At 47.4% G+C, this 9,902-nt stretch overlaps 2 long non-coding RNA genes across 2 annotated transcripts; both read left to right on the top strand.

The window, feature by feature from the left end:
• Positions 1 to 944: 944 nt before the first annotated feature.
• LOC139796792 (uncharacterized) lies at positions 945 to 4,963 on the top strand. The gene is made up of 2 exons (XR_011726150.1): positions 945 to 2,386; positions 2,761 to 4,963. It is a non-coding gene; the product is annotated as an uncharacterized lncRNA (long non-coding RNA).
• Positions 4,964 to 5,346: 383 nt separating this feature from the next.
• LOC139796791 (uncharacterized) lies at positions 5,347 to 9,902 on the top strand. Its single transcript, XR_011726149.1, has 3 exons — positions 5,347 to 8,258; positions 8,458 to 9,368; positions 9,745 to 9,902. It is a non-coding gene; the product is annotated as an uncharacterized lncRNA (long non-coding RNA).

Here is a 9,902-nt window from a genome sequence, read left to right as displayed (position 1 = left end):
CCCACCTGGCACCATGGAGTATTCATGGGACATGTTAGGAGAGCAGATGTGGGGAAAAAAAAGGTTTGGAAGCAAAGGGGTTATGGATTCAGAGTGGGGCTGTGGATTGTGTTTTCGTGAAGGTAACATTGGGACATGTTGAATCCTTCAGTGGAGGATAAGAAAGAAAAAAAAGTCAGATGATTTAGGTGCTAAATTACACTGGTTAAATCACAGATCTTGCCATGAATGCTGGATGCCAGTGAATGACAACCCCGTGGCTGGGAGGTGGATGGAACCTTTAAGAAAAAAAATTGGTAAAACCTATTTTCAGGCAGTTTCAGAAAAAAAAAATGATGGAGGAAAAAACCCAAGATACTGGGTTGTTCATTGCCTGTTGCTCTCCCAGCTGTAGCAGAGTTAAAAAGTTGGCTGAGTCCAAACCAGATTCAGAAATTACACTTCTGCATGGAGCATGTGAGCCTGGCCCAGGAGTGGGCTGCTCTCTTCCTTTTATGAATCAGTCTCCAAGATATGTTCACATTCCTGAGAAACAAGCCTGGAATAACAGGGCTGGCTTTTGGGTGCAACACACTGATTATGAGGAAGCAACAGTCTCCCGTGTCTGAATAGCTTTTATGTTGAAATAGGTCAGCCCTATAGCACTCGTTGAAAAATGGCTTTTTAATGTGCTTTATGGGCTGTCAGGGCAGGATGAATGTAAACCCTCAACCTGGCCATGTCAGAATGATATTTTATTTTTTTGCTTTATCGACCAGACGCAATGAATCTCAGATCAATTAGTTGGGCTTTGAAGTTTGCTCTTGATCCAGATCTTCAATAAAAAGGAAGTTTCCAAATCACTGGTCTGTGAACACTGTTTGTGATTAATTACCCTCTTATAATCTGAGGAATTCTGGTCCTTGCTGTATTTTGAATACCTCAGACTGCACGGGGAGTTTTATTTTGGCTGGTATATTTGGAAACTGCTAATAAACACCTACTTCCTGTTTTTCTTGCTACTGTGTGTAACAAATTGTGAAAAAACTTGCTTTCCCCTTCCAGCCACTTGCCTGTTCGACCAGACCTGAACCATATTCCTGGTTAATCAACATCGTATATCAGTTGCCAGCAAATTTGCTCAGCTGTTAAAAGCAGGACTTTATCTCTGGCTGTCACAAAAAGTGAGTAACTTTGCAGGGCAATAAAACCCACGGAAGAAACCTTAGACGAAGCCTCTGCTAGGAGGCAAATGAGGACTGATAGGGTTTTAAATTTAAAAACTGAGTTTTAGGCAAAACTTCCTAAAGTTACACCGTGTCAGTGCTTGGTGGGAGCGTGGGGATGGTCAGGGATGGTGGGGAGGGTTTTGCTGCTTCGTCCTGGGAAGGGATGCTGAGCCGTGCCCACATCTGTTTGGGCAAAGGTTGGTGGTTTGTTTTTTTTTTTTTTTAAGGTTAATATTGTGTGGAGGATGTTTGTTTAGACAGGATGAATGCTTTTGTGAAATCTAATATTAGGCTCTATCTAGGCATGTCCGCTTGGCACCGGCTTCTGCATTTTGTGCGTGGTAACAAATGTTTAATTACCAAGGGGGAAAAAAAAAAAAAAAAAAAAAAAGATTTCCCACTTTGTCCCTGAAAGTAATGTGGCGTGGCAGTGGGAATAGATTAGTTCTAGCTGCTGAAAGGTCCTTTGGCTGTTGCCTGGCACAAGTGTTATCAGTGCTCGTGTTGTGCTCTGGGTGTTTGTTTGCCGGTGCCCGCTCAGAGCTGGTGACTCACGGGCGGCTTGCTCGGGCAAAGGCTCCTTCCAGCACGTCAGGTCTACAGGATCATGAAATCCCTCACTTTCAGGGCACTGGCAGGAACAAACACTTGCAGAAATTTCCCTGAAATTGTGCGTTGAGGCTGTTTTGAAGCTTAAGGCTTTGTTTTTAAAGCGGGGGGCTGCTTTTACAGGTTTCTGTCTGGAAGAGTCAAGCATCTATTGTTCATTTTTAGATTGGAGGTGAGGAAAAATTTCTGCCCTGAAAGGCTCTTTCAGGCCTTGTCCCAGGCTGCCCAGGGCAGGGCTGGAGTCCCCATCTCTGGAGGGGTTTCAAAGCCCTGGAGATGTGGGGATGAGGGACATGGGGCAGTGATGGCCTTGGCAGTGCTGGGTTAATGCTTGGGCTGGATGATCTTGATGGTCTTTTCCAAACAAAACAATTCCATGATTCACCTGCAGATTGACTGTCTTGGGTTGTTGGCCCCATGCAAGCCTCCTGTTTAGTCTTTTATGGCAGGTTGGATGTTGTGCCACACAGAGGGAAGAGGCATGGCTTCTGCAGAGCAGTGGTGGCTTCAGCCTGTGTCTCTTGGTTGTTGTCATGTCCAGTTGTCCCCATACAGTGGATTTTGGGCAGGTGTGTGTGAACTGCCTGGTGAGGATGACACCTGTTTTCCAGCCTCTAGGACCTCCCTCCTATGGGTCTGATAGCATCCCAACTGGCTGCTGGTGGGCAGAGATGTGAAGGATTCAGCTCCATAGAATCACAGATGAATTGGGTTTGGAGGGACCTTAAATACCTTAAATATCACCTAGTTTGAATCCCCTTCCATGGTCATAGACACCTTGTAGAAGCCCAGGTTGCTCCAAGCCCCATCCAACATGGCCTTGAACACTTCCAGGGATGGGGTAGCCACAGCTTCTCTGGGCAACCTGGGCCAGGGGCTCACAGAAAAAAAAAAAAAAAAATTATATCTAATCTCCCCTCAAAATCTCCTCTATCTCCCCTAGGTTCCCATTGATGCAGGAAGAGGAAACCTCTCCCTAGGTGAACTGTGGTCTGGTAGCTTCTGTCTGACTCTGGAAGGTGTCCCCATGGTGATGACACAACTCCAGGCTCACCACAGCTATCAAAGCAAAGCACAGCCCTGAGGGTACAAGGGACTCGTGTGTTTCCAACCAGCTGCAAAAGCAAATCCTGCTTTCCTGTGGATTTGGGTCCTTGATGTCCAAGATCATAACAACCCCCAGGCTGCTTCTGTCATGGTGTTTGGGGATGTTGAGGCAGCTCTACTGGTACTGGTTGGCTGGGCATGCACAGGCTGTTGGGTTTGCTGCCCATGAGGGCACCTCTGAGCATCTCTGTTCCTCCAGTTCATCATTTTCACCACCTTTGTGCCTCTTCCATGTCTACCTTCCTTTCAGTCCTTGCCTCTTCTTGGTTACCTGCAGCCACTGAGCCTTTAAAGGCAACAAAAAGCAGGAGAGGAAAAGCCCTCCATGGAGAGAGGGCTGGGAAATCCACCTGTAGTTTTGGGCCACGGTGGTGTGATCCTTGGGGTTGAACATCTCCAAGCATGACTCAGGCATCACTGTTTGAGTCATCCTGCAACGGGGCAGGATGTGGGAAGAAAAACCAGCAGAGACCACAGAAACCTCTGAGTCAAACAGTTTTTCTGGCAGTGCTGGCAGGGAGTTTGGGGACAGAGGAGGACTCCAGTGTGCACAACCTCTTTGAAATGTGCTGGAAGGGCGATGGATGCTCCAGGGATAGGGGACACTCCTCCCTTTCTCCTGGTATCCGATGGCCTCAGCAACATCAGATGTGCTGAGCTTTGCCAAAACATCCTTTTGGCTTTGTCTAAACAGCCTTTTATTTGTGCCTGCAGTGCTTTATTCTTGATTTTCTGGAAGTATTCAAAGCCAGGTTGGATGGGGCTTGGAGCAACCTGGTCTAGTGGGTGGTGTCCCTGCCCCTGGAACTGGATGAGCTTTAAGGTTTCTCCCAAGCCAAACCAGTTTGGGATTCTATGAATCTATGGCTTGCAACATATTCAATGGGACCACAACAACTTGCAGCTCTGCTCCTACCTCTCCCAGGTAACCCCCCAAGGGGCAGCACACCCTAACCACCACACTGCTTTCCACCTTCCATGGTTTTGTTCTATTTACAGCTTATTTTTAGCCAGGCTTCCCTGGTGCTGGTTCTGGCTGATGCTCTCCAGTTGGAGTTGGCTCAGGTTTTTAACATCCTACCCTCCAACAGCAGCTCCAAACCATCCAGCTGTGCAAGGGGAGATTTTGGCAGCAGGAAGGGAGAGGGCAGTGGAGGAAAGAGCCTGTCCTTCACACCAGCTCCCCTGTGGCAGCTCAGATCACCCCAGAGAAAAAAAAGAATATTTTATTCTGAAGGTCTGACCTGAAGCATTTGGGATGTAGTTGTGTTGGATGGAAAAGAATGTCCCATGGAAGCAGCCTTGGCAGAGGACTTGAAGAAGATTTAGACACCCAAGGAGGTTAAATGAGCTGCCCACAGCACAGCAGAAGCTCTGGGCCAGGTGTCTTGCTGTTGACCCCAAAATTCTCTATCACAGCCTCATTCCCATTACTTTTGGAGCATTTTTTGCGTTGGTTAAAATCCCTGGGAGAAGTGACAGGTTGGATCTGCAGTGCTGAGTGGTTTCTTTGTGCTTCTCCAGAAAGATGTGATTGAGGTCTGACCAGAGGTAAAGCACCTTATTTCTTGAATATGCTAAACTTTAATAATGCCTTCAAAATTATAAATGAAAAGGAAAAAAAAAAAAAAAAAAAAAAAAAGAGGAGGTAATCTGGAGAATGTTTGACTGTGAGCCCATTTGTGCTTTGGAATGACACAATGTGTGTGTTTTATGATAGCTGCAACCACTTTGGGTGAAGATAAGAGATTTAACATAATGTTTTTTTTCTTTGCCGTCATTTAGGAGAAAGAAAGAAAGAAGCCAACATACCACTGCTGAAAAACATAAACAAAGTGGCTTTTTATATCTCTTTCCTAAAACTTGGGCTGCTCCAAAAGTGTTTTTACTCAATGGCTGGTGGGGTTGGGTTGTTGGTTTTTGGTTGATCTTTTTTTTTTTTTTTTCTGTTGGATTTTTTTTAAGTAGCTGAAATGTTGGTCAATTTTAAAACAGTTCCTTACAGCTTCCCAGATAAATAAATTAGAAGTTAGAGCTGGTTTAGTAGACACTTCCTGCCACGAAGGCCAGACAGGATTCATTCCCTGTTTTCTCTGTCACGCAAAGACCAAGCTGGGAGCACACAGGTTATGACTAGGAGGGTGTTTCAACCTTCTCTCTATTTAATTAGTCATATAATTAACACTTACTAAAAGGAGGTAATTTTTTCCAAGCTCTTGTAAACTCCTAACCACTTCATTGAGTTATTGCTACTTTCAAAAAGGCTGCTGCAGAAAATGCTGGTGTTTTCCAGCTTTGGACAATTTTTTCCCTACCAGCATGCAAGAACTGCATAGATAAAATCTCTGTAAGAAAAAAAAAGAAAAAAAAATTAATAAAAAGAAAAAAAAAAAAAAAAGAAAAAAAAAAAAGGAAGAAATTATTCACTCTACGGTTGGCTTCCAACAGGTGAAAGACAAATAGTTTTAGTAATGAATAGAAAAATATAGTAGGGTAAAAACAGTCTTAAGAAGGTAGTAGGGAGGAAAAAATGAGACTCCTGGAAAACCTGCTGTGAAAAATGGCTATTTGTGAGATTTCTTGTTAGCACATAGGCAGAGGATATCCCTACAGCTGTAACCACATCCCTGTCCCTCCCCCAGTACCATATCCCTGGAGCTGGGTGTTGTGCCAGGACCTGTCCCACCTGGGCAGGAACTGTCTCAAGAACAGCTTTTCCCCAGCTGCTTGGGCAGCTCCTGGCATAACTCAGATGATTTCTTTCACATCCCAAAAAATTCACTGGTATTAGGAAAACTTTGCAAGGTGCAATGAGCACCCTGCTCTGTGCACAGGACCTGGGGGTGTTGGCCAACAGCAGCTGAACAGGAGCCAGGGTGTGCCCAGGGGGCCAAGGAGGCCACCAGGATCCTGGCTGGGACCATCCCTGGTGTGGGCAGCAGGAGCAGGGCAGGGATCATCCCCCTGTGCTGGGCACTGGGGAGGCTGCACCTCAAATCCTGGGCTCAGTTCTGGGCCCCTGAGGACAAGAAGGAGATTGAGGGGCTGGAGTGTGTCCAGAGAAGGGAATGGAGCTGGGGAAGGGTCTGGAGCAGAAGTCTGCCCAGGAGCAGCTGAGGGAGCTGGGGGTGTTGATCCTGGAGCAGAGGAGGCTGAGGGGAGACCTTCTGGCTCTCTGCAAGCCCCTGAGAGGAGGTTGGAGCCAGGGGGGGTCGGGCTCTGCTCCCAAGGAACAAGGGATGGGAGAAGAGGAAAGAGGCTCAAGTTGTGCCAGGGGAGGTTTAGGTTGGAGCTGGGGAAGAATTTCTCCCTGGAAAGGGTTGTCAGGGCCTGGCCCAGGCTGCCCAGGGCAGGGCTGGAGTCCCCATCATCCCTGGAGGGGTTTCAGAGCCCTGGAGATGTGGGGATGAGGGACATGGGGCAGGGGTGGCCTTGGCACTGCTGGGGGAATGGTTGGACTCAATGATCTTAAAGTCTTTCCCAACCAAAAAAATTCTATGATTGTGTCTTGGGTCAAGTTTCTGACCCACCACATGGCACATTGGTGCTTTTTCCAATCAAAACTATTCCATGAAAAGATCCTGACGTGATGTGTGCTCTGCCCAGGCAACACTGTGAACACCCCTAACCCCATCAATGAACTTCTCTTTGGTGACAAAAACAGTTTTCCTGGGGAAGGAGACACATGGAGGCAGTGAATCTGTGATCCTCACTGTTCCTAGTGCACTGTTTTGGCCTCAGAGAAGAAGGCATTCATGCAGTTGACTTGTTGCTCCCAGTTTTCTCCCTGCTGCAATGGGAATATAAGCTTTATAAACCTTGCTTTGGTCCTGGCTTCCTTGAGTGACCCTTTTGTGTCTGGTTGTAATTGGTAAAATGAGGGCAGTGATCTTCAACAGCTTTTTGGCCCACCTCCTTAAGGAAAACAGAGTTTTTTCCATCACAGGCTCCACGAATGTGTGTGAGAGAGCAAAAGAAAGCAAACCTACATGAGAAGGAACTTTGCTTTTTGAAACATGTGTTATTCTGGTTGCAGATGGACTCCAAGGCTCTGTCAAAGCCAAAGGCCAGCTTGGAAACTCACGGTGAGAAATGATCCCTTGGTCAAATCACTCATGTCAAGCCAAAAATTAAATTAATATTATGGGGCTAAGTTCTCCATTTCTGGGGGGCAAAAAAAGATTTCCCAGAGGGTCAACTGGTTGTTCCTGAGTTCTCTTGAGGAGGGTCTTGAATTCGGGGTGTAGTAGGCACCCCAAAGGGACCACTCATTAATGGGTGACAAACTGCACGTTCCCAGGCCAGGGCTGAGTGTCCCTGCACATCTCCAGTCATCCCTGCCATTACTCATCACTCCTGTCACCTTCCCTCTTCCAGAATGTTGTCCGTCGTGTTTCCCCGCGCTCCTTGGAATGCGCTAAAGTAATCAAAAGAGCAGCTGACAAAATAGATGAGGAAAGTGTGTTCTTTAGGGACGTTGCACAAAGGGCACAACAGGCCATTGGGGATGTGCCACTTCTGCCCTCCAGAAACCTTCACATTCACGACGAGGCTGGCAGAAAGGGTCTCTCCCATCCTCTGTGTGTGCAGACACGGTCCCTCTGTCCTTGGCTTTGTTAGGTACTATCTGTCTGCTTTCCTAATTAGCCAGAGTCCTGCTACCTCTCCTAGCAGACATGATGCAAAATAAATGACCTAAGAATTCCCCTCAGAACATGGCTCATTAGTGACGGACCAAACACTGGGAAAAGCAGGAGAAGGGCTGGTTGGAGCCCAGCAAGGAGCTGAGCTAAATGATCTACCAGCTTCTTTCCCTTCACACAGCCCCAGGCTGCAATCTGGGTTGCACCCCAAAGGTGCCCTGGCTCACATCAGGCTCTCTCCGAGTCCACCGCCCTTCCCAATCATTCCACAATCCTCATGAACATATGGCTCTGGCAGTTGTCAAAAAATGTTGGACAGAGGCTTTGTGGTTGGCTTGATCTCTCCCATCTGGTCATCCGATCTCTTTGTTCGCTGGACGCTGATCCCTCCATTCTCTGTGGAGATAATTTGAGTAACACTTCCCTTGTGTTTTTTTTTTTTTCGTTCTGCTGCCTTGGTTTTTCTCTCTGCTAGGAAGTGCAATCTCCTCCTGCTTGGCTTCGGAGATAAGAATGGTCTGGCTTGACCCTGGCTGCCTGGAGAGATTTGTTTGGTCTTTTCTGTATTGCAGAGCACACAGCGCGCACGGCCCAGCAAACCCCTCCAAGATCAGTGGGGCAGTTTGCAACAAGGTGCCTGAAGAAGTGAGAAATAGCATCCTCTGACCTGGAGCCTTTGTTTTTCCTCGAGGTGAGGTGTAACAATAACACTGTACCTTTTTAATTTTTTTTCATATTTTTCTCTCCAAAGCCACTGTAAGCTGTGAGCATTTCTCTTCAACGCACCCAGCACTTTGCACCAGCTGGAGGAGAGATGAGGAGTCCCAGGGGGTCACCACTGAAACTCCTCTCCCTCTTTCTTTTTTTTTTTTTTTTTTTTATTTTATCAGGCTTCTTTTCTTCCTCACCCAGCTCTGGCTGAACCCTGATGAACTTCCCCTGCATCCCTTTCCCCGCCGGCGCGTTTGCCACCGTGAACTTCCCGTGCCTGACCCGGGAGCGTCTCCGAGAGGTGTGATTCAAGTTGTGGCGGGAACGGCTGCAGCCGGAGGAAGGAGATTGCTGACCCACCCCTGGCTCCTGCCCAACCTTCCTAATTAAGGCAGGAATGTCTCTGGACTCCAGCTCTCCCGGCTCAACTGCAGCGAGGGCCACTTGGCTTTCCTCTCCCAGCGCTTCCTTAGCAATCCATCTGTGCGGGTCACGCCGGGCAAGGCACGCCGTGTGCCCTGACAGATCAGCATGTTTTGTCACAGCAGCACTGGTGGGGCCAGGCAGAGGTCCTGTGACCTGGGAGGAAGAGGAGGAAGATGATGCAAAAACCAGGGAAGGCCTCTAGTGTGTCTTGGTACTGCTGCTGTTCCATGGGATGATGCTCCTCCTGGTGCAGAGAACTCCCCCTTCCATGACAAGGGTCATCTGGGGTCATTCACCATGTTCCTGCCACCAAGTTCATGTTTGCTGGTGTGAATTTGGGAAGGTGCTTTTGCCAAAAATTGTTGCTTCTCTTCTTTTCCCAGCATTATTTGTTGTTGAAGCTGGGTTGTTCAGGTTTTTGGTTTTAATTTTTTTTTTAATTTAAAGTCTGGAAGAAGAGAAGACAAAAAGGAGCAGAAGTCTCTTTTTATATCCAGTCCTACACTGGGAAGAGGGGTTGACAAGGCAGCTCTATGAGGTCCCATCCACCCTGAAATTGTCAGTTATTATAGAAAAAGACTGCAATTCTCTTCATCCAGGAGAGCTGGGACTTTTTACAAGGGATGAAGGGGAACAGTTTTAAGCTGCAAGAGGGGAGACTGAGGTGAGATTTGAGGGAGAAATAGTTTGGTGTGAGGGTACTGAGCCCCTGTGCCAGGTTTCCCAGAGAAGCTGTGGCTGCCCCATCCCTGGCAGTGTCTCAGCCCAGGTTGGATGGGGCTTGGAGCAACCTGGGCTGGTGGGAGGTGTCCCTGACCATGGCAGGGGGTTAGAACTAGATGATCTTTATGGTTCTCTCCAACCCAAATCAGCCTGGGATTCTGTGATTTATGGTCAAATGGCAGCTTCTCTCCTCTGCTTGCTGTTGCATAAGGAGGGAAGGCCAGATCTCACAAACAGGAGTGGTTTGCACCTTAGGGACAGTGGGGTTCATCCCTCCCAGAGCCTAAAAAACTTTCTTTGGCTTTCTGTCTTCACAGGACCTTACAACAGTGGAATAATGCCATGGAGATAGCATGGAGCAGGAAGACAATGTGGAGCAATGCAGGAGCCTTGGAACAGCAGCACAGAAGAGATTTCCTTGAGTGTGTGTATATATATACTATACATACATATATAAATAGAATATCAAAAATAA

This window comes from Heliangelus exortis, chromosome 5, assembly GCF_036169615.1.
Source record: "Heliangelus exortis chromosome 5, bHelExo1.hap1, whole genome shotgun sequence".
Taxonomy (NCBI): domain Eukaryota; kingdom Metazoa; phylum Chordata; class Aves; order Apodiformes; family Trochilidae; genus Heliangelus; species Heliangelus exortis.
The sequence above is the reverse complement of the archived record's forward strand: the minus strand, read 5'-3'. Positions and strand labels throughout refer to the sequence as shown.